This window comes from Neopsephotus bourkii, unplaced genomic scaffold (genome assembly GCF_033783945.1).
Source record: "Neopsephotus bourkii isolate Nb327-2 ecotype Australia unplaced genomic scaffold, CSIRO-AGI_Nbou_v1 NB_532, whole genome shotgun sequence".
Lineage (NCBI taxonomy): Eukaryota > Metazoa > Chordata > Aves > Psittaciformes > Psittacidae > Neopsephotus > Neopsephotus bourkii.
The window spans coordinates 311,522-339,088 of NW_026901033.1; the positions used below are offsets into that span (position 1 = coordinate 311,522).

General features: G+C 42.4%; 1 long non-coding RNA gene across 1 annotated transcript in view; it reads left to right on the forward strand.

Annotated features, from left to right (window-relative positions):
• Nucleotides 1-1,428: 1,428 nt before the first annotated feature.
• Nucleotides 1,429-27,567, forward strand: part of LOC133210837 (uncharacterized) — a 59,101-nt gene continuing 32,962 nt past the window's right edge. Inside the window, exon 1 of the long non-coding RNA XR_009725044.1 lies at nucleotides 1,429-1,698. This is a non-coding gene — a long non-coding RNA (uncharacterized LOC133210837). The remainder of the gene's footprint in view (nucleotides 1,699-27,567) is intronic.

Sequence of the window (27,567 nt, forward strand, 5' to 3'; positions counted from 1 at the left end):
GCCACAAACTTAAAACTAGCCCTAATTTCATGCTATGTCAGTTTGTTATAAATTATAATACTTGATCTTTCTACATGATTATTTGTATGTCTCTACAACACTGTTTTGCCTTGCTTTGCAAACAGTTGTTACCATTAAGAACACTGGCATTTCAGAACTGTGCTTTATATTTTATATATATCTATGTAATACTGTACTCTATCATTTAGTTCAGGAAAGACGAGTGGTAACTGAATGATATTCACTGACAAAATTAAATTCAGAAAGACAAATAACTGTGCAGTAACAGGAGATTAGAACAAATAAACTAGTTATACACTGAAGAAAAATCCAGCCCAGGTGATTCATTGCTGCTAATTTCAGCACAACAACAAGTGAATTCTATTTCAGTTACCATCAGAGACTCTTCAGGAATGCAAGCATAAGCCCAAAAGGGAGAAATGCAAAACCCGTCAGATGTTTGGAATGCAAAGATATACATTATCCAGTATGAGACTGCCAGGTACAACAGGGTCAGTCCTGTAGATTGGGAAACTCAAGTTTTGAAACACAGGGTTATTGTTTTTCTAATTGCTTTGGACACCTCTGTGTTATTTAGTAGTTATGTATTCAGAAACAGCCTTTTGCAGTAACTTCCATACAAGATGACATCAGCGCAATGCTGCAAGAACTAGAAGACTGTGTGAGCTCTATTTGTGTTTCTGTCAGCGTTTAATTGAATTGTCTGTGAGGAATTGCTAGGCCTGGAGCAATTACTATCAAGAGCAGAACTATTAGCTTAAATCTTCCATACCCTCTTTCTTCTATAGAAACCACTTTTTGTAGGTCGTGTAACTTCACTTGCTTGCTCAGGTTTATCGTGTACTTCAGCACATGTCTGATCAGGTCCCAGGTTGTGGTCAAATAAGCAAAACTGTAGTTTTACCAGTCTCAATATTTATCATTGTGTTATTTAAATTCCAGAGCTTCTGGTTTCCAGTTTTCAGAGTTAAGTTTATAAAACCTCCCTGTTTAATGGTACTTCATGGAAAATTAAGTTTGGTGGCTGTTCATGCCAGAAGGAAAGGTCACAAACAATATTTTTCAATGAATTGATTACAGACCTATAGACTCCTTTAGAAAGAGGACCTGTAGTTTGCTTCTTAGCTTCAATTATGGCCTAGCTGAGGGAAAAGGAAAGTAGAGCTTCTGACTTCACACTAAGTGGTTCTAAGATGCAATGTTTGACACCTGCTTTTCGCTTTGTTTGCATATTCAAGGTGCAAACTGGTGGCAGCCCAGATCCTAGGAGTACCTTGAGTCCAAGGCAGAAGAAAAAGCTTATGTAATCTGTCTTGCAGGTGTGCCCTGTTTGGAATTTCACCGTTTGCACATGTGAAGGACATCACAGCATTTGGCCCTCTGAGAAAAAGCTACTTTCTTCAGCATTACCTTGAGGAGTATTCCTAAAAAAGGGTAATGGAATAAAATAACAGCCTGAGAGGGAGAAAGAATAAAGAAGGTACTCAAAGACAATGGTGACAAAAGAAGTCAAACATCAATCAAGCTTTAAATACTGATAAAGAAAAGAAGTTTAATGTACCATCAAAGAAAAACAATTGTGCTGTTAAATGAAAGAGCGTCAAAGAAAGAAAGGAGAGATTAATCCAGAGGAAGAAAGAAACCATCACAGCAAGGAGGGAAAACCTAGAACAAAAGGTAAGGGATGAGAAGTTTTTTTGTCTTGCTCAAATGTGAGTGTGGCATCTGGGAATAACAAATATTTTGCTTTGAAATTTACATTTAAATGAAATCTTAATCACAGTAGCAGGAAAATTAAAGCATATGTGGGTAGGGGAAAAAAGGAGCCTAAACCACAGAAGGAAAAAGGAAAACGTCAGGAAGAGAGACAGGGTGGGATGCTAGCGAACACCAAGGACAGTGGATGTGAGTGGGCATAAAGAAGCTACAGAAGTGTGTCATATGCTAGAAACATGGAAAATGAGATGGCAGAGAGCAGGGGATTGGAGGGTAGTGGCTGAACTACAAGGGGGACAGAGGAAAATCTGTGTCGCCGGAAATCTAGCAGGGTAGGAAACTGACACATGATGACTACGGGAAGGGGTTTGCCGTAGAAAACACAAAACATCTTCCATTGCACATCTGAGTGACATAACCCCATGTTAAAATAGAGGTATAAAATCCAAACAGAGAAGTTAAATGGGCTAGTGTCTGTAAAGCAATATGTTTATTCTTATTGATAAAGATACTTCTCTGATACTTTCAAACTCGCTTATATTGAAGTCCTTTTTGTCTCTCAACCATTTAATGCCTTCCCCAAAGAAAACAAGTCTGAAAGCCTTCCTAAGCAGCAGAACATTCTCCTTCATCTGATACTGAACAGCTACTCACTCAACTCACCTACTGCAGGCAGGGATTTGGATTTTTGTTCCCATATTTGTTAGAATGCAAGCAGTGAGTAAAGAAAGGAACTGATCAGCCAAGTTTGGGGTTTTGGTTTTCTTTTTTAATGTGTCATGTTTACAACATGCAGTGTGTGCTGCCAGGCAGTATCAAGAGGATTACTCAAGCAGTTTGTGTATAGATAAAAATATTCCCTTGCTTTTGTTAGGAGAAAAATATACAAATGCACCTTCATTCTCTGAGCCATAAACCAGCCTTTAATTGCCTTGCTTAAGAAATAAACTCATTCAGTCTGTAACTTGTTATGATACCATTTACTTGTACATTGTGCTGAAGTGTCAGAGGTGGACTAATGGATTAAATAGTTGGAATGCCTGATTTTACCATGCCCTCGTAAAAAGGGTACAAGAAGGTAGTTTTAGCCACTCCTGTTTGCCTTTGTTTTCAATACTTGCAGTGTGTTTTAAGCCTCTGTAACAAATGACCTACTTTGTTCTTTGCTTATGAATGCACCCCTCTACCTCTACACACAGTCTTGCCCCTATTTCCAGTAGGCATGCTTTTGTGTGGTTTGCATCCTTCCTCTGTTGATTCTACTGAAAGCAAAAATCAGTGTCCCTACTGAAGAAAGAGCCCCCTCAGAGAGCAAACAGAATTTATGGGGGGCTGTAGGAAAGTGGTCACCTACATCACAGCTGTAATGCATTTTGCAGACTTGGCTCGCTGTGTAAAATAAAGGGGCTGACCTGCCTTTTTCTCCTACCTCCCTGGGACCTTCATCCTTCAGAGCTGAGAAGTCCTCTGCTGTGAAGGGTGGAACAGTGCACAGAGAAGCTGTATTTGTACAACACCCGCCGCTTCATACGTGCATTCACATGAAACTTCATTTGCTTCCTTCTTCCTCTCCAGTATCCGAAGGGGGCCTATAAAGATGCTGGGGGGGGACTATTCATTAGGGACTGTAGTGACAGGACAAGGGGTAACGGGTTCAAACTTCAAGAGGGGAAGTTTAGATTGGATATAAGGAGGAAATTCTTTCCTGTGAGGGTGGTGAGGCACTGGAATGGGTTGCCCAGGGAGGTTGTGAATGCTCCATCCCTGGCAGTGTTCAAGGCCAGGTTGGACAAAGCCTTGGGTGCCATGGTTTAGTGTGAGGTGTCCCTGCCCATGGCAGGGGGGTTGGAACTGGATGATCTTAAGGTCCTTTCCAACCCTAACTATTCTATGATTCTCTCATCAGTTTTCTGTTTCAGTTTACACATTTGCATGGCTTCCCAGAATATCTTGAACTTCTCAGCAAAAAAGAAGCCGAATAAAGCTCTGAAAGTAAATACTGGCTCTGCAAAATGCAATGTAGCCTTTGTAAGCTTGGGTCAAAACGTTTGGGTCAAGAAAAAGAACATTTATCTCATTATTTGTGTTGGCCACTGACTGAAGGGGCTTGGGCTGTTCAGACCTTCACTGTTTGCTCTGGCTCTGACTCCCTCCACTTCATCAGAGTTACCTTCTGTGGGGGTGCTTTAACTTACCTGACAAGTTTATGTGTTGCTTTTGGCTTCCCTTCCATGTATGCATCTGTTAGTGAAGGATGGTGTGGTGGGACGTGCCGTAAATTGCATTAATTGTAAAGCAGAACAATGCTCTGGGGAATCCTGAGACCCGATGGAGGTGAGGATCACCAGGGGAGGTTGCCGTGTGCCTCAGATCATGGGCGGAAGTGGTAGTGGAAGAAGGAAGCTGGGAGTGCTAGTCTGAGGCAGAGATTGAACTTCAGCTGAGTTACAAGGCCTAGTGCATCCTTGCCTGCTTCCAGTCCAGCCTGCTTCATGCTAGATGACAGTGGGCTTCGTTGGGCAACTGCTGTGCTTCCATTTTCTGTGCGCTCTCACCACCAGCATTACTGCGGTTCCAGGCTTTCCTCCAGCCTTGGCTCCAGCAGAGCTGGGTTACTCATACTCCTGCTCTAGCTGCATAAAAGAAAAGAGAAGGATTTTGTATCTGAATTTCTTCAAACTATTGTCTGTCCCAAGTCAGTCCTACTCTATTTTTTCTCTCTTCTGTCGGTACCAAGTTTAAGAAGGGACAAACTTTCCTTGCAAGCTGAAAATGAGCGTGATCATAGAGGGAAACTTTGTAAATGTCAGAGCTTGCTTTGCTTTGGACAGTTCTAGAAGGAGGCTAGTTTGTCCAGCAGAACGGTTGGAGCAGAAAAACTGTGCCCTGGGTGAGCCTTTGATTTTCTGACTGTAAAGGGATGTGGTACAATTCAGTCTGATGCTGTCATTATCTGCTTTTCACCTCCAGCTCTAAACCAAAGGGACCTTAGGTGAAGGAAAGATGAGTTCAGCCTTCCTGCCCTCCAAGTGTTGAGACATCTTACCAGGCTGAGGGCATCCATGTGGACAGATTTTTCCCCTCATGACTAGACTGAGACCAGCAGCTCTCATAAACTACCCAAAAGCAGTGTTTTGTTTTGTTTTGTTCTGTTTGGTTTTGTTTTCCTCTTTTCTTTCTTTAATCACTGATACTGTGGCTCACAGTTGGAGCTAGCAGAGTTCCCTCTTCTCCTCCTCCCGGATCATGCAAAGCCTGTATTTGTTTCTAAACCTGTGTGACTGCTCCCAGCAGGAGAGTTTTAGGTAAGCAATAGGTGAGGTGGTGTCAGATGAGCAAGAAAGCTGAATCAGAGCATAGAGCTCATCCATAGCCTGACCACGGTGACAAGCTAATAAGAGGCTGTCGAGGAGTGTCTGTGTTTGCCACAGATCTGCAGGCCCACTCTTCTGTCCCCCTGACTCACGCAAAGAATAGCCTGGCACTGTGCTTGTTCTCTGGGAGATGGATATTCCCACTTAGGAGACCAGGAAAAAATGTTGTGTGTTTTAATACTATAGCTATTGGAACTGGGATATGAATAATCTGCCCACCCTGGCAAGGAAGTGGTGTTTATGTGTTTTCATCTCAGATGTATGAGAGGTCACTGGCAAAAGGTATGCAGGAAGTGGAAGCTGTGCAAAGACCAGCCTGTTCCCAGATGCTTTAAGAATCAGTGTTATAGCTCTGCGCTCCTGCAGAGAGAAGGCAGGGTGGAAAGCATAGAACAATAAAATCCCTGAAGGTTGTGAGGGGTTTCTAGTGACCGTCTCAGGCTAGTTTCAAGGATGATGCTTGAATTGGGCTCCTGTGACCTGAGGAGTCATCTGGTGTAAAGCAGGGAAAAGGATTTAATTACAGAGAACAGATAATCTTTGTTCTAATGCCTTTAATGCTATCACTTTCTCTGCAGCTGCTTTACACATAATAACAGCTTAGTTTTCATTACTGATGTATATATTTTTCTAACAGCAGCATCCTCTTGTCACTGCATAGGCAGCACTAGTTTCATTCATTTAAAATCATCAGTTCTCTATGGCTACAGGGTATTACATCATATGTCATTCCATATAATAATCTTCTAGGAATATATATTTTTCACCTTTATTATTGAGATTACTTCAGTCAGCAAGTGCTCATGGAACAGAATTGCAAATGATGCATGCAGAAAGTTAGCAACAAGCTGTATTTCTTCTGTTGGTGTGCTATACTGACCCTTAGGAACAAGACTTAATGCATACTATAATTTTAGGTGTCTTTGGGGGAATGTGTAACTACTAAAGGAAAAAGCAGACAACAGTGTTTCCTTCAAAGAGCAAAAATCATGCAATTACTCATTCATGTTCAGTGTTGTGTCTTACATCAGGAACTGAGTGCTTCAGTGTACTGGTGTTGGACAGCAGAGCACTTTTCCATCATGGGTACTGGGTTTGTTTCATTTCCACTGAGGTCAGATGGTCATTGCATGAGTTTCAGCTTTGCTTGAAGAGGGTTTCTGACTGAAGGCCAGAACTGTTCTTGACAATGTGAGTCATGTGGTAGTGTCAGATGGGAGTTATGATTTGTGACAGCGTTTCTATACCTGAAAAAAGTACAAGGAAGAGTCATAGTAAAAATATGATTTTTGTGGTAAACCTAATTTTGGCTGGCACAGTTTAGACGTTAAGCTGTATCAATGCTAACAATGCTACCAGACTCTCACGCTATAGGCCATGTTGGCTTCAGTGACATTTTACTTACAGGTGGACAAAGGGCTGACTGTTGAAGGCAGTTAACTTTGCTGCCCAGTAGGTATGCCCTTGAGATTGGGATGATGTACAGAGCTCAGTGTGTTATCCACAGTGCACCTCTGCATGGCTAAACAGAGGAATTTCATCTCCCCACCTGTCACCAGTCTGTCATGAAAGCTGAATTTCCTTTGAGAAAACTCAGATGCAACCTCTGCATGCCAGAAGTAAGGCATCAGCAGGTAGTGTCTGCTACTGTCTTAACCCTCCCTGTTAGTGTAGTAAGTGAAGTGCAGAGTGTCTAGTCTTGGCCCTGGTTTGTCTCATCATGTTCTCTTTTGGCATGAATTCATCAGGATTTCTTGTAAATAGTACCTGCTGCTACCAGGCGCAGAGATAATCAACAGCTGGAGCCTGAACAAGCAATATTGTATTAAATAATCAACTTTGAATTCTAAATGCAGTGGCAGAAACCGTTGTTCTTTTGTCATTCAGAATGTCTCTTTACATGCTGCAAATCTCCTGCTGGGACAGTACTGCTGAAGGGCTTGTGCAGAAGTCTCCTTGGTACTTGAGGGTTACTTCACAGGCAGCATAGAGCAAGCCCTTGAAGGATAACTCACATCATGAGTTCTCCCAGGCTGTAGAGGAGAAAGGTGATCTCCAGTTCGTATACCAGAGAAGCAGGAGCTTAATTTTGTATGCAATTCCCTCCATAAGTACTTGTTCTCAATAGATAAGTGAGTTGAACCACCAGAGCATATGGGATGATGCTCTAAATCCCATGACACAAGGCTTACATTTTCCAAAAAGAAGAAAGATGGAACAACAGCTCTTTCCTCTGGTTTCAAGTAACTTTTTGCCTCAATAGGTTGTAATGCAAAGCTTTGGAAGATGCTTACAGACCTTTGGCACCTTGGGTATTACAACCCATGGGCATCTGTGATAAATAAAAGATGAATTCAGGACAGACCAGCAGAGCACAAACGTACAAGGGCCCACATGTATCTGCTGAATTCCTAGCCTAAGCAGACCAATAACAAAGGGATTTAGCCTCTTCGCCTCTGGATATGGGGGATCACTCTGCTTTGTCAGATTTTCATTTTTTTTTTTTTTCCCTTGAGATCATATCTTTAAAAAAAAATTAAAACATTCTGCATTTTGACAGGGTTTTCTGCATTCCTCCTGTAACAGCTCCAGGCAAACGTACCTGTCACACAGGAAGGAAAGCATTGTTGGGGGGGTTGCCTTACATGAAACACGATGCCAAGGTGGTGACAAAGTGTTAAGCTCCCTGATACTCATTCTATAAAAACTCTGTTAGTTTGGAGCAGGTGTCTTGAGTTTCAGCAGGTTAATCAAGTGGCAAATGGGTGGGTTGGCCAGCCTTTGCTGCTGTGGGAATCCTATTGCTCAAACAAGTCATTAAATCATTCACACACAAACCACGTCACTGTAAACATACATTTGTGACAGGACATTCTTGTTCATCTTGATGAACCAGACTCCCAGCTCTTGAGGGCTGTGTGAGAATATGGGTTCAGTGCGAGTAATCCTGTGGTTTAGAAATGATACTACTACAGTGTCTGTGTGTGCAGGAATTATAGAGGAACACAGAAGAATACTTGATATCCAGTTTTGTATTACAGAGCAGTGAGGAAGTGAGTTTAGAGTTGTTTCTGAGGGGAATCAACACAGCTTCAAAAACCGTGCCTGGGGCTTAGGGATTCAAATGTTCAGAAAAGTTGCAATCCAGGTAACAGTGGTTACAACTAAATTGTAGGTTTTAATAGGAACGGTGGGATTCAAAGCTGTGGCTTTTTAAACTACTGATATTTGTGCATTTTTCTACATGTTGACACAAAATTTATCCTCAAGCAGTTACTTGAACGTTTAGCTCTTTATGAAAGCACAATTTGACAGGATCTCAACATAAAAATGGCACTCCCTTTAGGTATTTCCAGTCACACCCCTCTCAAAATTACATTTTCCTCTGTGAGAACGAGTCAGGGATGACCACCCTCCCAGCACCCTGGCATTTCGGCAATCTGCAATTAACTGACGTCTAAAACTGTCCAGAGCAGTTGTCTCCATCACTGACTCATTCTAGCTCTGCCCTCTGATAAAAATCTCAGGCTCTTCTCTCGTTTATTTGTCTCTCTGTGTATCTGCCCACCTCTGTAGATACAAACAACAGTTACAAAAACATTGCACAATGCTGAAAGTTCCCCTGGAGGGACAAGTCACCTCGGGCACAGTGTAACCATGGAAAATTCCAGATAGCACAGGATGTTTTCTTTTCCTTTGGAAAATACCAGTGTTTTAAAAGGGGTGTGATAAAGGATATGCAGACTCAAGCCACAGCAAGCAGTTATTGCAGGCATTGTTTCGGACACTTGCTGAATGCAGCTGCCGCTGCAGCAGGTAGCAGAATGAGGCAGATCGGTCCCAGTGTTCCAGAGAATAAAACCAGCACCCTGAATACAACGTGGTGATGCACCTGAGAGTCAACAGGGAGTTTTGTGCCGTGTCAGGCTGGAGCTGGGAGAGGGTTCCCCCAGGCTGTTCCCAGGGCAGAGGCTAGCAGGCAGGTGGTGAGACTTGGGTCCCTGTCACTCAGCATCCTGCCAGGGCTCTGGACAGTGACCCAGTGACTCCTTTGGCACCTGCTGCCATGGGCTCGAGGCGCTCGGTCTGTCCCCAGAAACAAGGCGTAAGAGGGGAGTGTGCCATGAAAGTATTCTCCTCATTCCAGTCTCTTCCAGGCATCTTTCATCTAGTATGTAATACATCCCACAGAAGGAGGGGGAAGCAGGGGACACCTACCTTTTATTTAACATCTTATAAATGCTGGCTGAATACTTCTGTTCCTGAAGCGTATATGTTTTCTCTGCAGAAATACAGCAGATCCTATTTTCCTGCCCATTTAGCATGTGTGGCCTCAAAGTTTCACTTTGTGCCAGGAGGGAATGACGTGCTTCTGTGGAAATCCCTCTTTTTCCCTTCTGGGGAAGAGCTGGGGAGCAGCCCTCCACCCTAGGGTGACAGGCAGGAGGAGTCTGGGTGGAGGAGCTCCCACTACATGGGAAGTGAGAAGAGGTGATGCTTCCCAAGCTCCTGGCCTGTCCTGGCCACCCAGTAGTAAAAGAGCAGTATACCCTAACTTCCTTTGCACACCAGTCTTCTGGTGGGTTACTCACAGCACTTAAATACCCTCCCCATCTTTGTTCTCAGAACGAAGGTGGCAGCGGGCACTACATCTCAGATTGTTTCCAGTGATGCAGTGGTAGTGCAGATTTTTCTAAGGAGCTCAGATTTACCCTTGAGCATGTAAATTCTTTATGTTTTCTTTATGTCCGCTGGGAGCTCAGCACATTGAACACTTCGTGTGTCAAGGGTTAGACTGGATGTTTAATGCATCTGCTTATTTTATTGAGATGCCAAAAAGGGAGCTGATCTTCAGAAGGATGTGAAAATAGGGGGGGGATTGAAAGGAAAATGTAGTGAATCGATATCATATTGTACACTGAGTGTTTTGCCCACTGAATTCATCTGGGGCACTCTGTCTCCAAAGAGAGGGACAAGCTGCAGAGAGTTTAGCATGGAGCAGCAAATATTGGGAGTGGAACAAAAGAACTTGGGCAAAGTATTTGAATGATTTAGTAGTCCAGTGTATCACTATTAATGACTAAGGAGAAATACTATTACAGCCTATAAATGTTTGAAGTGTGCAAACATCCAGGAATGAAAAGTGTAGTTTGATGCACCCAAGGCATGGGGGTATAAAACTTCACACTGGAGTGAAACTTCACACTAGAGTTTTCAGGTGGCAAGACACTGAAATATCTTGCAAAAGAGCTACTAAATAGCCCTATTGCTTGTGGCTTCTGAAAGTAGTTTGAGCACAGTACTGTCAATGTCCTGTGGAAACCCATCTGGAGATTGAATGACTTAATGAGTCTTCCTACATCGAGTGTGGTGTGCTTGACCTTTATTAGCCTTTAACATAACAGATGAGCTGTTTAAAAGAAAAGTTGCAGCACATGTTAATTCTTTAACTTTCTGGGTTGGTCTGGGCTCTGAAACAAGGGTAGAAAATTGTGTAGAAAATGATTCTGTTATTACTGTTTGACACTGACCTGCTGTGTGACTGTAGGTATGTAGCTTTCATCTGTCTAATGTGCCTCTCTCCAAAGACCCAGCCAGATACAGTTAGAGAAGGAGCCCTGGTGAGGTCAAGTTTGGATGGTGAGAAAACCAGAGCCATGTGGTGTGCACCTGAACTGCTGGGCAGTCAAGCACCAAAGCAGAAGGTTTATTTTGCAGGCTACATATTGGCAATGTAACTTCACCATGGTTAAAACATCCAGTGAGAGGAGTAGTGGCTATGCTTGGCTGAGTGAGAGATAGGCCACACTGCCAGAAACAGGGGACTCCCCCAGGCTCCTCTATAATTGAGAGAGTTGCGAGTCATCTTGGGAGATTTCTGGGGCTTGTGAAGATTATTGCTATTTGCTGCGTACTGCAAGAGACAGCCTTAAGACTGGTTTTGTTTGTCTCTTTCCTTATATTTTCTCTGTTAACCTTGAGACCAACAGAAGTCGAAGAGTGAAGAGACATGTTACGGGTGGGAGGGATTGCAGCTCTTGTTCTGACAGTAGAGCTGATATGTTAGCCCTTAACATTTTCATGAACTGAAGAACCCAGTAGTGGCACTGAGTTGTCCATCAATAAACCAGGGTTTATTCTCACTATTATCATGAGGAGCATCAGTGATCAAGATATAAGGTGCTTGAAATCTACCAGAGCTTTATTAAACACCTCATTTGGTCTAGCATCTCAAATTTTTGTCTAGTCTCAAATTTCCCCTACGTTGGGACGTCAGAAAAGACAGAATATGCCAAAGATCAGTAGATCTTTCCTGCTGCTTCTGATTCCCAGGTTCTGCAAGAGTTTATTCTGCAAGCCTCAGGCTCTGGAAGAGCAGAAATGAAATGAAATTTTAGCACAGCTTCCTAAGGTTAAGTGTTGGCAGGTAGAGTTTTGCCTCCTCCTGATGTGTGTGGTGTGCTCTAGAGACAAGAAGCAGTGAGATGCTCTTTCTGTTAAGTTCACAGTTTGTGAATTTAACACATATTGTTGTGACTGATTTGTGGCATCTGTAAATTCTGCAGATTATGGCAATGATTTAAGAACATGCCACGGATTTCAGAACGGAAAAATCCACATGCCTTCAGTTGGCTTTATTGACTCCCTTTTCTTTTTTCTTTCCTCGCGTACTTTTACTGTATGTTAGGTGTTATGAGGTAAGTTCTTTGTATTCTTTGTAACCCCATAAGAGGGTCAACTATCTTTATTCTTTTTCTAAAGGTCTTGTTAAAGGATTCACGACTTCTTTGATTAAATTAAATGGCAGGGTAACTTGAGTCACTCAGCTGTTACTTCACCTGCAGGCATAATTGCCATTAGTAATAAAGAAAGTCCCCTGGAAAGTTTCTAGTGCCTGGATTTGTCCTGCAAACCATAAGTGTTTATTAATTTCCTAATAAGAATTTAAGAAAGCAGAGAATAATAGAAGAAAATAATCATTAATGCTCTCTGTCCACGCTACATTTCTCCTTCTATTACAGCTCAGTTTTGACCACAGCTGCAGTCCTGTTGCTTATGGTTGAGTAATACATGCTTCTTAGGTTTGAGGATGGCTCACACAATTTAGATACTCACTGGAAATTTCAGGGCCCTTTTGTCATCTCATTTCTATTTATTCCTCCCCTTTGCTTTCCATGTATGCAAACTAACAAATTCCACTTTCCTCGGGATACTCTGATTAGTTAATCAGTTAATTTAGATTTTCCTGACTCAGGCTCAAATGTAAATTTGCAAAGCTTACTTTAATTTGAAGCAAGTCATACACTGATTCCCTTTGCAAGGGGAAAGATGGGGGGGGGGGGTATTGAATTATCTCTTCTTTATCTTTGGAGACTTTGCTTTGTGAATTTCCTCCCCAGTGTTTCCATTAAGATGTCCCTATTGGGATACCTGGTTCTTCAGGACAAAGCATGGTGTAAAGCAAATGTAGGTGTGCAGCAGGAAGAGAATTTGTAAGGTATTATAAAATTTACCAAGTCTGTACTCAATGTAAGCAGACCGAATATGTGAAGTGTACCCCAGGTATTTTCATACCTTCTACATTGCAAAGAAATATCTCATATGACTTCTTAGCTGTCTCCTTGGTGAATAAGCACCAAGTCACTCTGCTGTCCTGGCTCTTTGCAGTAAGCCTCCAAGCCTTGTTTAAGGTGCAATACAGCATTCTAAAAAAGGATCCAGACTGTGCCCAGCTTTGAAGATAAAGTTTCATATTTCAGGGCTATCAGGCTAACAGTTTACACAAGCACTAAGCAAACACCCCCACACCTAATGTCATCTCTCAAAAGATGCAGATAAAGGCTGCCATATGAGATCATATATCTTCAGCCTGTCAAGGGTCCTGGCTAATCATTCTTTGAGTCATAGCATAATATTGGGTGCTAATAAATCTGCCAACTCAGATTTATCTGGGTTTGCACTAGTCAAAAGTGTTTTAAATAGTGTGCTTCTATTTGTTGCCAATTAATAACCTCAGCAGCTCAGACACAGTGCTGGTCTAACATGGCCATTTGAAGAAATCAGATGGACTGCATGACAGATACAGCTTGTAAGCATCAGGCTTTATCCATGTGTGATGTACCAGTATGAATTACAGTTCCTTGAGAACACTTACAAATATCAGTATGTCTTCTGGTTTTTGAAAGTGATTTGCAGAGGTTTTATTTGTTTTGGTAATTTCAGTGTAATTGCAGCAATGCTATTAAAGATACGTTATTTCCATTGCAGAACCTTCTTTACTCAGTAACACAGAAAAAAAGTTAAAATACAATATTTTCAGTAACGTTACAAAAGAATTTCCCCAAATGTGTGCAACCACCACCTGTCAGGTTGTGCAGTGCATGCGAATGACCTGTGTGGCCAGGAGCAGCACCCAGGCTCCTTTGGTAATCACTTTGTGCGCTAACCAGCAGGTTACGCTCACTACTGTGACCCATGCAGGCTGCCTAGGAGTGCAAAGCTTGCCTGTTTCTCAGAGGCTGCCTCTCAGATACTTGCAAACCACAGCAAATTGGCCAAGTATGGGGGAAGGGGGCAGGTCCAGACGTCACCAGCCATCTGTCAGGGTCTTTCATGTTATCTGATTATGGACAGGTTTGTCTGCAATTATGAGTAAGGAGTAAGCGTTATTAAATAGATGTCTGGCTTAGAAGAATTCTTTGCTATTGCGAATTTAACACTTGATTGACATCCCTGGCGACTGAAGTCTTCTCCCTCCCCGTGGGAGAAGGGAACTGCAGGCAGTCGCACGCAGCACACACATCCTCTCCCCTTGGGTGTCTCAGCTTGGGAAACCATGCTGGGAGCTAAAAACAGGTTCAGTCATTGAGCCAACTAAGGAGCTCCAGTGGCAGCTGATGGTTAAACAGTATATGGTCCCCAGGGAAACATTTCTTTGCGTGTCTGTGCGGGCATTTCTGGCAAGCAGAAAGGATCAGAATAGTCTGTAGAGGATGAAACGCATCCAGTGCTCCTATATAACTTCACATTATGAAGAGAGGGGTTTGGTTTTGAAAACAAGCTTGTGAGACACACAGAGTGGGCTAGAGCACTGTGTAGGAAAGCCTGTTTCTGTAACACCATGAGAAGAAAACCATTTACATTCAACAGAGAGGAACTAGCCAGCAGAGGAGTGGAAGGGTAGATTTGTGAATGACTATAAAACGTAGTTTATGGAGGAGAAATGTCTGCTTTAAGACTTAACATTTAGTGGGAAGCCTCCCCTTAAATCTATTTTCCTGGTCAGCCTATATTTCTTTAATCTTTATTTCTAATTAGTTACTTAAAAGTCTTGTGCAGGGGCACAGTGCGCGGTGGCATCCTTGCTGTTTTCCGTCTGGGAAAAAGTACTGGCATAACCTTGGGAGCAGGGTAAGAGAGAGCAGCAGTCCTGAGACAGCTGCTGCAGAGCTGTGTTTACTGCTCCAGGGGCACAGAGAGAAGCCATGTATTTGTAGGGGGGGAAATTTGGGGGAAATGGAGTTAACGGAATTTTCTGGCCAAGGAACAGGTATTTTCAAGCAGTTCAGGCTCGTGTAGTCAAAATGTGCTGACCAGAAAGCAGGAGGTAGCACTGAAATAGTTTCACCTTTGCTTGAGCTTTAATCCTGAGCTGCCGTATTTCCCATTAAACTTTCTTCACTCTGTTAATGGCATTTCTGCAGTGCCACTTCCAGCTCATGAAACCTTCCTGTTCTTCTGAAAGTCCCTGCTGTTACAGGAAGTAGCCCTAGTGCTTAAAGATTGTGATTTGTTTGCTTCTGTGGAGGTAAATGTTGCATTGTACCTACAATGAAATTTCTGTCAAAGGCAATGTAAAGTGCTCACTCACGCCATACAGACTGCACTTGAGCTAATGCTATTGCAGCAGGTCAGTTTGAATTAAAAGTGACAGGATACTTAGTGTTACAAGGAAAGAAAAAGATGCATCTGAGTGTGCTGTTAATTCAGCGTTTAAGACCAATGTCAGGTACATAGTATGGATGAAATGAATGGAATAGCAAGAAAAAGGCAATGGAGACTTTGAATGTTAGTCCTTCTCCAGCTGAGATTTTACTGTGCTGCTTTTCACTGCTTCTATTACAATATCATCCAGCTGATTATCAGGACTCCATCATGCTACGGGCTGTCTTTGAGCTGAGAAACTGTTTGCGTTGCTTGCCAAGAAATGCAGTTTTCTAACAGGACAGTGACTGAGTTTGGTGAAAACAGATTCTCTGTGATAAAGTACCCTCAGCAAACAAACCTCTTGCCACTGCCTTGAAAAAAAGCAAAGAAAAACTGGAAAAAGTCTGACCAACTCCCAATGTAAGTGTATATTAGCTGCTTAAATGTGTTGTCTGGGACTGATTCTTAGCTCACCTGTGGAGGTATAAAATGGAACCATTTGCTTTGTATGACAATTGTAAACCAATGGTTTGAAACCATAAAACCAGTGTTAAACACTGAGTTTCTCGTGGCATTTATATCATTTTCTCTTTTAAAGCAAAAGTTTCCAGGCTTCTTTCTCTCTGGCAAGTAGAAAACCAGTTCAACAGAAATTCCCGTGAATCATCTGAATATTGTTTAATTTTTAACATAGTCTTTAACATTTACTAATCTGTGTGGCTGGGACAACACACCTGTAATTAAAAGCCACATTTTACTACCATGCGTCATTTCAGAAAAGCATGTTTCCCTGTTGTATGCACAGCATTGAAGTCTTTTCTGTTTTCTTTGCCTTTATTTACCTGTCTGTAAAATGGGACAGAAGCCCTTGTTTGTCATGGTCATGTTGTATCAGTTCAGTCACATAACGTTTGAAAGAGGTTAGTCAGAGTATTGCACTTACGTCCTTAGGATTGCTGGATGCTTCTGTAATAATGTTGAAGTACTATAACTGAAACGCTCATCCCCTGAAAACCCTTTTTCTTGTTGCTTTCAAATGGGAATATTGTATTCTTCCTAAAGAAATGGATGTAAATAGAGAAACATATAGAGCTGAAATTATTCTCCTCTGCTGCTATATTAATTCCTGACAGTAAAAGCTTGCATTATATGAGTGCAAAGAAAGTGGGTAGCATCTAAAAGCCCCTAATAGATTCAACTTGAAGGCAAAAAGGCAAGCTGCATGGTATGCACAGTAAGGTTTCTTACAGGGCTACGGATGTTGCTCAAGTGGCATGGTTCCAGGGATAGCCCTTGAAGGCATTTGTGCTTCAGAAAGGTGCAGGGACAAAAGGATAAATGAAGCTTTGCCACAGGCTGTGGCAGGGTAGGAGATGCATGAAGGGAGATCCTACAGACTTGCTGACATGCTGTGTGTGGCTTACCTGGAGCAATTTATGTCTAAGTCTTCAAGCATGAATTGCTTTCCAATTTTCTTTTCTCCCAGGTTGACAGTCATTAGTTGCTGACTTAATTCCTCTGCTTGTTTAGCTACAGAGTACAGCCTACAGAGGAAAGGAGAGAATTGGTACTGAATATACGAGCCAACTTTTCTGCTTCACATCCTTTGCACAGGAGAAAAAAGGGTGGATAGATCTGGGCAGCATAACCAGGCATGTTGGAGGTGTGTGGTTATTACCATCACCCTGTGGGAATGTAGTCCAGGGGCGTTCCTGCAGAGCGGTGGAGTAGATGCCTTACACTCTGTATCCAAACAAAGCCTGGGCTCCTGTTGCAAAAACACATTTAAAAAGTCAGTCCACGTTCTTCCGCCGTTTGTACCTCTTTCCAAGACTGTTGTTTCCAACTGCGCTACAGCACTGGACACAACTGTTCTTACATCAGTAAGATGTAAACTGACAGGTTTTAGCTAGCTGTTGAACATTAATGTGAACTGTCCAGTCTACTGACCTGCAGCCTACATTGTGCTGTTCACAGTGTTTTTCTTCAGATTTGTGCCACAAGAATGATGTCCTGTGTAGATTACATGGTATTTAATACTTACTGAGCTCACACTATAACCTTTCCCTCAGCAGAGGCTCTAGGAAGGTCTTCTTCATTACCTAACTTGTTTTTTCCCATATTGTAAGGGATGAATATCTCAAAGAGATTTATTCCTTTGTCAAATGCGTAAAAAATTAAGTCTCAAAGATTACAGGGAGGATGGAGAGATAAGGAACAAAAGGGATATGTGCACGTAGCCATGTTGGGTGTGCATGCATGCACACATACACATACTCACCCCTTCTTTTAATCACATGGGTCCTGCTTCCCTGGGGCACCTGGCTAAAAAAGTCAGATTCAGCTGCAAACTATTTGGTCTTTGTCCAGTGGTTTCTGTTTGGAAAGGTCCTTTGCAGGATTATGTGCCAAGTTGTTTTCCAAACTGGAAATAAGGGACGTCAACAGATCAACAGAAGGTTCCTGGATATGTTTTGTCAGAGAGAAAAGGCTTCCAATAATTTGGTCTGTAGTGTCTCAGTTATGGGTATCGGGAAATGCCTCTAATTGTGTTCTGCGTAATTCTGAGTGAAGAATCAGTAAGCACGGTCTTTGCCAATGCCTCTGTAGAGATGCCTGACCTGAGCTGCTCCCATGGGCACCATTCAACATCACCCCTTGCTGACCATAAGATTGAAGAAAAATTTTGTTGCTGCAGTGCCAGAGCTCCCTTTATCAAACAGAGGAAGTAACTGCATGATTTCAGGATAGGAAGCAATGAAAAAGACCGTTACTGTTGTTTTTGTGTTCAACCACATTAAAATGCCCATGAAAAAAAAAAAAACACCCAAAACCAGAAAACCCCCACACCAAACAAAAAACCCACAAAACCCAACCAATAACAACAGCAAAAAAAAACCCAAGCAAAACCACCCCCAAACCCACAAACCCTCTGGCAATTAGATGTACAGCATTTTGTCAAAAGTAAGCGTATGATTTTTTCAGTGTGTCATCCCCGTACACTCCCTCTCTCCCCCCCCGACTATTTTCCATTCAGAGCTCCGTATAAGAAAGAAATGGACATGTTGGAGTGGGTCCAGAGGAAGACCACAAAAATTATCAGAGGATGGAAAAATGATCCCAGGGCTGGAGCACATCTCCTGTGAGGAAAAGCTGAGAGAGTTGGGGTTGTTCAGCCTGGAGAAGAGGCTTCCAGGAGACTTTATTGTAGCTTTTCAGTACTTAAAGGGGGCTTATAAGAAAGATGGGGACAGACTTTTTTAGTAGGGCCTGTTGTGATAAGACAAGGCGTAATGGTTGTCAACAAAAAGAAGGTAGATTCACACTACATGGGGTTTTGTGACAAGTGTGGTGAAACACTGGAGCAGGTTGCCCAGACAGGTGGTAGATGTTGCATCCCTGGAAATATTGAAGGTCAGCTTGCACCAGGCTCTGAGCAACCTGATCTAGGTGAAGATGCAGGGAGGGGTTGGACTAGATGACCTTTAAAGGTCCCTTCCAATCCAAACTATTCTATGATTCTGCCTTAAACATTACTTGTAGCAGCAGTAGCAAAAAGGAGAAATGAGAAAGGAAAGAAAAAAGAAAAGGAAAAGACTTACTGTTTAGTGGCTATGTCTCCTTAAGTAATTGGTTTAAAAAATCTTGGACTAACTGGGTGGTGGGGGATAGCAGGAGGAAATGAGTTGTCTTAAAAGACATTAAAAATTGCAGAATCAACTTCCAGCTTGCCAAGATTTTTTGTTATTGTGGAAAAGACTTAAGGATCAAAGTAATTATCTTTGCTATTGCATTTTAGTTCCATGTAGAAAGCTTTCATGTTAGATATATCCATTTTCTTTGTATGTAATTATGGTCCGCTATAGGTTTATCTCCAACCAACCTGCAGTTTATTTTGAATGATTTCAGTGTGTAATGAAAAGGAGTAAGTTGTCTTTTTGTGCTTTGATGAAGACTATAGTGATAAGATGCGCCTTCTTAGTAGGGTCTGCTGGGCTGAAGTGAGTTTAGTCCTCTGTGTTCTTCTTTGTTTGTTTATTTGCTGGATTTCAGTTTTATGCGTTATCTCTCTCTAATTCTGCTAGTCGTTTCTCACCACTGGAAAGGAGACTTGCAGTCCAAGCTGCTGAGCTGGCTGCAGCATGAACACCAAATGCCTCTGATTTGGAAAAGAATGCAAAGCATCTCCAGTCTTTATTGTTCTTTATTTTTTTTAACCTGTGTTTGTTTTCTCTGATTTCTTTAGTTTTGAATCCCCAATGCACTAACGTAGTATCGATACTCTTGCCTAAGCATTTGTAACTAGGATTTTATGAGAAGTCATTCATATTGGACAAGGCCTTGGGTGACATGGTTTAGTACGAGATGTCCCTGCCCATGGCAGGGGGGTTGGAACTGGATGATCTTAAGGTCCTTTCCAACCCTAACTATTCTGTGATTCTATGATTCTATATTAAGAGATAATTTGTGCTGAGCTGGAACAGGCTCTGTATTGCTATAAAGTCCTGAGTTCACTTTTCCATGGACACACCACAGGAACTATGATTTCATATGGCTGTGGAGATAGCAGCATTAGCACCCTGCATTTAGTAAGTCAAACTTTGTGTGTGGGATTTGGCCTAGCTTTGCTCTCATCAAAGTAAAAGTGGAGTGCTAGTGATTTTGATGGAAGTAAAGCTTAGCCCAGCAGAAAATGCTTTTGAAAATCTCTGTTTAGTAAAAAGTGGTCTGGGAGGGAAATTCTTGATATGAGTTGTGTACATTTTTGTGCAATATAATCCCAAACATTAGAAGGGTTTCAGCCATATGGAGTAAATTGGTTGCCATGCTTCTGAGTTATCTCATTCCTCTGTCATTCTATTCATAAATCACTGTGCATTTTGTCTGACTCTCATCACATTTTCCCACTTCGAAATGATGGCTTTACCCCCCAGCAGAGGACCAGTTACTTCAGTGTGAGTGATGCTGTGTTTACACTAGAAGGCTTGCTGCTATAAATTTTATCAGCATGCAACAGCTGACTTTGACATGTGCTCAGAGAAAAAACAAAGTTTTGCTGCTGGAGCTTATACTTGGTGCGGTCTCCTGGCTGGTTGGTACACAGTGGTTGCATAGCACAGGCGTTCCCCAAACTGCCCTCTGGCACTGAATCCTGCAGGACGTGCTTTTTTGTGGTTTATAAAGAAGCATAGAGGAAAGCTGAGGAAATCATGGGTGGCTGGGGGTGGCTTTTCACCTTTTCTTCACTGCTTAAAATCCCCAGCACCCAGCAGCTACCTCTCCCATGCATGGTCATGGGTCCTGCTCATATATGATGTCTGCGTGTAGTTATGCTACACAATTCACCAGCATCTGGTGTAACTCAAGCCACTACAGCTACTGTAACAGAGCTGATGGAAGCTTTTGGAACGAGAAAGCAGATGGTGCACATGGTGCTCAGAGGTGCTAGGGGTGATGGAGCCTGGAACACCTAGCAGCACCCAGGAGGGTGGGCAGTGGGGAGAGTTCTCCCCAGCCATCTAGTGGAGGCCACCAGCCTGTGACACTGCTGCACTTTGAGGGGTCATTTCTCTCTTTTCCTTTTGTTTTTCAACCCCAAGGTGCCTGTTGTATTGAGTGGGCTGTGTGTCAGCCTGATGGCTGTTTTAGAGGGATGCCAGCAGTGACTGCTGCATGGTCATATGGGGATGAGACAGTACTCAAGGGTTGCTGTGGCCATTCCTGGATGTGGAGATCCATGCTGGGTATGGTCCATGTCTGCGCTTGTTGCCCAAGAAGATACAGGACCCAGCTACTCTGATGTAAGCCTAGGACTCTTCATAGAGAGACTGGGTAGTCTTTCTGCACTCTGAAGGCAGGGAACAGTTTGGTATGTTATTAGTAGACTGACTTGCTTTCACCTCTCTGAGACAAGCAGTTTTCTGAGGCAAGAAGTGTTATTGCTGTGTGTTGTGGAGTACTTGGCATAACAAAGATGATGTGGTGACTGGAAGAAGGAAACAAAGAGTCATCTGTTAGTTTTCAACAGCAAAGAACCAAGCAGAGTCACTGAGGAGTGCTGAAGCTGAGGAAAATATCACTTTACTACAGTGTCTGAACATGTACTTAATTGTTGCTTATTTTTAGTACTTGTGTAAATAGCTCCACTATTTATAATGTCATGTCAAAAGGAAGGGAAAAGGTGGTACAAAACATCTTCTGGTTCCCATGCTTTTACACTGAACTTTATCACACGGTTTTAGCATGTGCAAAAAATCTGAAGAGAAATAAACTTGTTCAGAGCAAAGAAGAGAATCTGTGAATGTGAGAGTTGCCTGATTCTTGCTCACCACTAAGGAAGAGCAAGCTGCCTGTGGAGCCGATTTGTTTACATGTAGTCGTTATGTCTTCTACCAGCATGCAGTGGAACAGCTAGGAACTGATGAGTATCTCCTGGCAAACCCCGTTGAGACCAGCTTAAAAAAGGGATGATGTGGTCAAGGAATATGCAAGGAGAGAGGACTCTTGTTTCTTGCTAGGAACACACAAAAGTAATTCTTCCCGAAATAAGTTTAACAGTATTCCTTTCATTATCTTCTGCAGCAGCTTGGCCTGCTCAGTGTGGGGAAATTGGTCTTGAACTTACAGTTTCAGTGCATGAGTACTGGGGACTTATAAAACAAGACCTCAGGCTAAAGTCACTAGCAAGTTTTTCAGGGAACAGAGTTTTATGTCCTTTTGTCGCTTATTTTGTAGTGCTTGGGGATGTGGATCACAATTTTGCTAACTTATGAGATGTCTGATTCCTGGTGTATTTCTATTTTGCAGCAGTTGAAGCCCTACCAGATGGCTCACTCTGTGTTTTGATGCATGGCTAGGACAGGATTTTGAAATAAACTAGCTGCTCTCCATGTTCTTTATTTTTTGTTGTTCTGCAAAGGACTGTCATTTAAAAGAGGATGTAAGAGAGGATAGGATTATGTGTTATGTGTGGGGAAAACGCATTGAAAGGGTAGAATTTTATCTAAGCATCTCACCTTGTCCACATTTGGTGGCAGGTTTCAGCCTGATGTGTTTCAGAAGGCCAGAGACCCATGGATGGCAGTGTCACCTCCGTGCCCTTTCCTATTCCCCAGAAACTCTTCCCTCCCTTTCACCCATTCATGATGCTACTGAATGTGAAGAGGGAGACACCACTGAAGAGGATGGTTGGCTTCCAGATCAGGGCAGGTTTTGGTGATCTCCAGAGGTTGGGTGGACTGCGGTTCTGCTTTACCAGGGCAGGCTCCCTTGGCCAAGTCCTGGCTGCCTTTCTCTTCCTTATGGCTGCTGTTGTCTGTCCTCCTATTAACATCAGGACTGCTGTCCTTGTTCCTCTGGTTGACCTTGGAGAGGAACTGAAACAGTCTCCTCTCCGTAGAGGCTGAGGTGATCTTGCATTTATCCGCAGCATAGAGATGAAGTTCTGTGCTCACCTTCTGTGGACTATTGCCTGTCAGGCCATAGGAATGGATCACTGGGGGAGGCATTTCCAAAAGGCTGGGGAAATATGTGTAGGTGTCTGCAGTCTGAGTCACTGGACTTGGGAGGGGGGGTAAAGATCTTACTCGCTTTGTCCCCATCATGGATACAAACACTGTATGTGACTCTTGAGGGCTGCTGGGACACAGAACAGCATCTACACAGGTAGTGATGATCAGGTGTTTTGTGAGACCTTGCGCTGCTCAAGGAAGGGCATGTAATCAGGCTTGAAAGAGAAACAGATTTGCCAGTTTCCTGGATTGTTTCTGTCAGAACCTGTACACTGGTTGTTAAAACTTGGCAGTGTGGATCTGGGCCATGAAAGCAGTGGTCACTGTGCTAAATGTGGCCAAGAGCAGAAGCAACTGCAAGATAGTACATCATGGAAAAATGTGAGATACGTTCAGCAGAGCCATTTCTTCTTTTATAATGAGATGCCATGGGATACAGAACCATGCACTTATTCTGTTGAAAGTATAGTTAGCTATGGTTGCTTTAGCAGGATTACCACAAACTTCTAGGGCTGCCTGATGTGTCTGTTTGTAGACAAAAGATATAAACCCTGGGTTTACCTGCCCCCACAGGGCCAGGTGTAGCTGTGTGAAATAGGTGGTGTTTGCGATGTGACAGCTGATCTTTATTTTCCTTGACTGTTATAAACACTAAAAAGAAGGCTCCACTGGTTTGTAAGCACTAAATAGAAATTCCTGATTTTGACGTATCTTGAAATCTTTCTTGTGTCAGCCATTTTTCATGGGAAAAACAAATGTGCAAACCAGGGGTAGTTCTCAAAGCAGCAGGGTTTATAGCCTGATACATCTAGTGCTACCTTGTACAGATGTGTACTTCCAGCTGCAGTAAAAGTCTCTGAGTAACACTCTTGTCAGCTCTTATTTTGAATCTCTGAAGTGAAAATAAGAACATAATCTAAAATGATATAAGATTTAACTTTTCAAAGCGCCTAATTTAGAATTTGCATTATGCCCTTGAAAAAAAGGACCCTTACCATTTACTTTGATAGTGTCTGGATGAGGACTAGCTACTAGATGGTCCTTTGAGTATCTTTTCCTGTATTGAAAGAAGAATAAAAATAAATAAATTCAGCTTAAATATGTGTTCAGGTGTTAGAGGCGGTCACTGTAAATGTGGCTATTGTTTGTAAAAAGATTTAGCCTTGGATGCATGCTGTGGACTTCAGTTTCAATAACAGGCCTGCAGAAAGAAACCTTCTACTTGAGGTTCCTATTCAGTAAATGAATGTCAATAAAAGAATTTTATATTTAGAAAATTACGTGTGCTTTACAAGTGTGAATGTTCCACCATGAGCCCACTGATGTTCTAATTAGTTACTGACTATAAAATGCCATGTTAGACAATCAAATACCACCTTAATAAATAGGTCTGTAATTGTATAGCCAATCACAGTCAATGTGCTAATCACTGTTAGAAAATCTAACACTTCCTCTTCAAAATGTTATCCTGTTTATTAACTTAATCAATACCACGTGCAGCTGTAACAACTGATAATGAAAGGACATTTAACCCTTGTGGATCACTGTATGACTTCAGATTTGGTACAAATGTTTGGCTCTTGAACTGAAGCACCAGTTCTTGTAAATGTGGGGTTTTTTGTAGGTTACCTTATGTTCTAAAGGCTTAGGTATCCCCTTTTCTGCTTCCCCTCCCACTAAGGGGAGGGTTAAATGTGGTATGTTGTTCTTTTAGCCCTTCTTGATTCAGCACAGCCTCTGACCAATTCATTATTCGTGCTTCTCCAAACTGAAACATCTAAGTTCTGGAGGGAATTTATCAACCCTTGGATTTATCCACAACAGCAGAATAAGTGTGACAGATATGTTTTCATTGAACTCGTGGAAAGAGGTCCCTACTGTCTGTATAGGAGTAGCGGGTAACACCCCGTTCCAGCTGAGGAAGGTCCATGCTGACAGGATGATGTGCCATATCCCCAGAGAAGCTCACAGACTTGTCTACAAAGCTCAGATTAAAGTCAATAGCAGCATTTTCCGCTTGGATCTAGCCTAAAATGTGTTAATGCCTGAGTTTTATTCCTCCACACACATTTAAGAATTAGCAAGGCAGACAACATTTTGTTTGCATGCAGATATTACAATAGAAACATTATTTTCCAGACGCTGGACTTGCACACTGGAGTCATTGCTTCCTTCAGTGAGATGCTATCTGATATTGCCATGTGAACAGAAGCATAAAATCCCTTCATGAGATTAAATAGCACGTATCTGTAGGTAGCATTATGTTTATTAGATTTTGTTCAGTTAATACATTTTCCTCTCCCTTTCCTGTTGCTTACTGTGGAGTGGAAAATGCGCTGATTCAACACCCATTCACGTAATGGTTGTTATAATCTCTGATATTATAATTGGGCAAATAATTAAGTTATACTTGCTACTGAATTACAACAGGGCAAAAATTGCCCTAAAATTTAGCGTTAAGGATGCAGGAAAACAGCTGTGATGTGAGGTTCCTTTCTCAGTGATACATGCCTACTTTCTGCAACGCCAAGTCCTCCAAAACTGCACAGTACTTTGAGTACTGACAGGCAAATTAGAGACTGCAGCATGTATTTGTTTCAGGACTGTTGAAAGCCTACGAGAGGTGACAGCCTCATGGTGCCAGGGAAGGGGGGTAGCACAGTGTCTTGTCACAGCAACGGCTCCGGGCAGGGAATTTAACAACAGCGAGACTTTGGAGACATCTTGCTCAATAATAGATTCAGTACCTTGGTGAAGGGTGGTGGAGGAACAGCAGGAGACAGGCACTCTGTGTCCTCCTCCTGCCCCTGATTTTCCAGCAGGTCTTAGCTCCTGACTTTTACTCAGAGACCCCTTTAGTTAGGGAGGTCTCCGTGAATCACCAAGTACCAAGGATGTGGTTAGAGCTCAGTAAATAATAAATGATTATTGTAATATTGAGATCATTTGGGGAAGTCTGTGCACCTGAACATTTTGTTACAGTAGGGATGGAAATGGATTAGCATGAGGATTTAGAGCAACTGGGATATCTTCTTTTTCTGCAGCCCATGTGAAATAAATGCAGTGATCCCAAGAGACGTGTGAATTCCCAAAGTTTGATTTCAGTTTCAAAATCCAAAAGGTTGCTGTAAAAAGAGAGCTAGAAAACTGATGCCTTTGATACAGGCATTCTCACAATATATCCTGTAATTCTTTTTAGGACTTTTAGCGCTAATGGCTGAAGAACATGAAATGTCTATTTAACCATGTCACGCTTTTAATACAGTTGTGGTTTAATACAGTTCTGTCATGCTTTTAATACAGTTCTGGCCATCAATCTGTTTGATTCTGCATGAAAGTAATTACATTGGAGGGTTCTCATGTTTCCTGAGTTAGTTTCTTTGCCTTCATTAAATCAACATCCTGATTTTTCTCAGGAATACCAGAGCTAAAACTGGATACTGCTTGGAGGTATCAAGAGGGAGAAAGGTGGTCTAGGGTATTTACCTGGTGTAAATTTGTGTAATTAAGAGGATTTGTGGCTTCCTCTGTGTCAGCTTTACTGCCTGTTTTCCCACAGTTTCAACAGAGGAGTGTGAGTTAGGAGAACACTTTGCTACTTAGAAAGGGAATGAAGAGAAGAGAAAGCTCCCAGCCAGCAGCACCAGACTTTGGATCAGGCTGATCCAAACAACTATAATGATCAAAGAAGGGGCAAATGAACTTGCCCTTCATTTCCACAGCACAATGGGTGAGGCACGTTTTTTTCAGTACAGGCAGCAAATGTTTTGCTTATCTACACTGCTGACTATGTGGAAAAACAACCTGAATGGTGCGACATCCAACTCTGTGACTGCATCTGCCAAAGACTTTAGGTTAGCCGTGCTACCTAATAATTCACAGTCTTGTATTGCTGTGTTCCTTGAAAATAATTCAAGCCTTGTTGTATGTGGTGTAACAGCTGTAATAATAGAGTCACTTCAAACAGCTCAATTGAAGATGATGACCGTGATTAAGTGCATGCAATAGGAGAGATGAAGCGACTTACCAAAGACAGTAACATCAGCTATAGACACCAGGTCTTCTGGCTCCCAGCCGCCAGCGCTACTTACCAGACATCATGCAGTAAATGTCAGTCATGCAGGCGGGGGTAATGGATGGTATAAATTAAATGGCTGTAAGAAACAAATTTTCATGTTGAATTTGCATGGTCTGGAGGACAAACAATGGACAGCAAAATGAGGCATCATAACCCCAGTCTTGGAGAATTTGAGGCTAGAAGATTTAGATCACTGCACCCGACTTGGTGAACGCAGGCTTTCACCTTTTCATGCAGGTAACCCAATACTGAGTTTTAAGTTAGGCTGAAATCATGTTTGGTTTTAAACTCACCCAGTCACCTCAGTGTTGAGTGAGTTTTCCATTAGGACTAAAGCAGAATCTGCGTGATTTCCTAGAAGGACATCCAGATTTTACCATCTCCCTTGTGATATGTGCTTTTCTGTTAAGGAACGTGACTCATCTGCAAGGTGAGAGCTTCTTCAGTGATGGTGAAATGTTAGCTAGCTTTGCAGGCCCTGGAGACGCTGCAAGTTAATACCTTGTTCTCTTTGTGCTGTGGAGCAAAATCCCGAGTGTACCTGTTATCAGCATCCTTCTGCCCAGAGGCAGCAGATAAGGCTTGTCTGTTTCCTGGGATTGCTCACTGTCTGAGCAGCGAAGGTATTTGGAGCATTTTGCCTTTGCTGCTGACAGTCGGGCTGAGCTGCAGGAACCCAGTAAGGAAACAGAAGTCGTATTTGGGGGGAGATAACTCCACAGCCTTAAATCTTCAGGTAGCCTGATGAAATAGTTAAAAGGCCCCTGTCAAATCATCGACAGCAGTGTCTGATGATTTGAGAGGCAGCCACGGAGGGTTTTAGTTTATTCCAGTATCTGGTTTGTTTGGAATCTTCATGCTCTGTGGATGAAATCCTGACCTTGGTAAAGACGGAGACATTTTTGCCTAACAGTGAAAAATGTCCAAGCCTGCATACTAA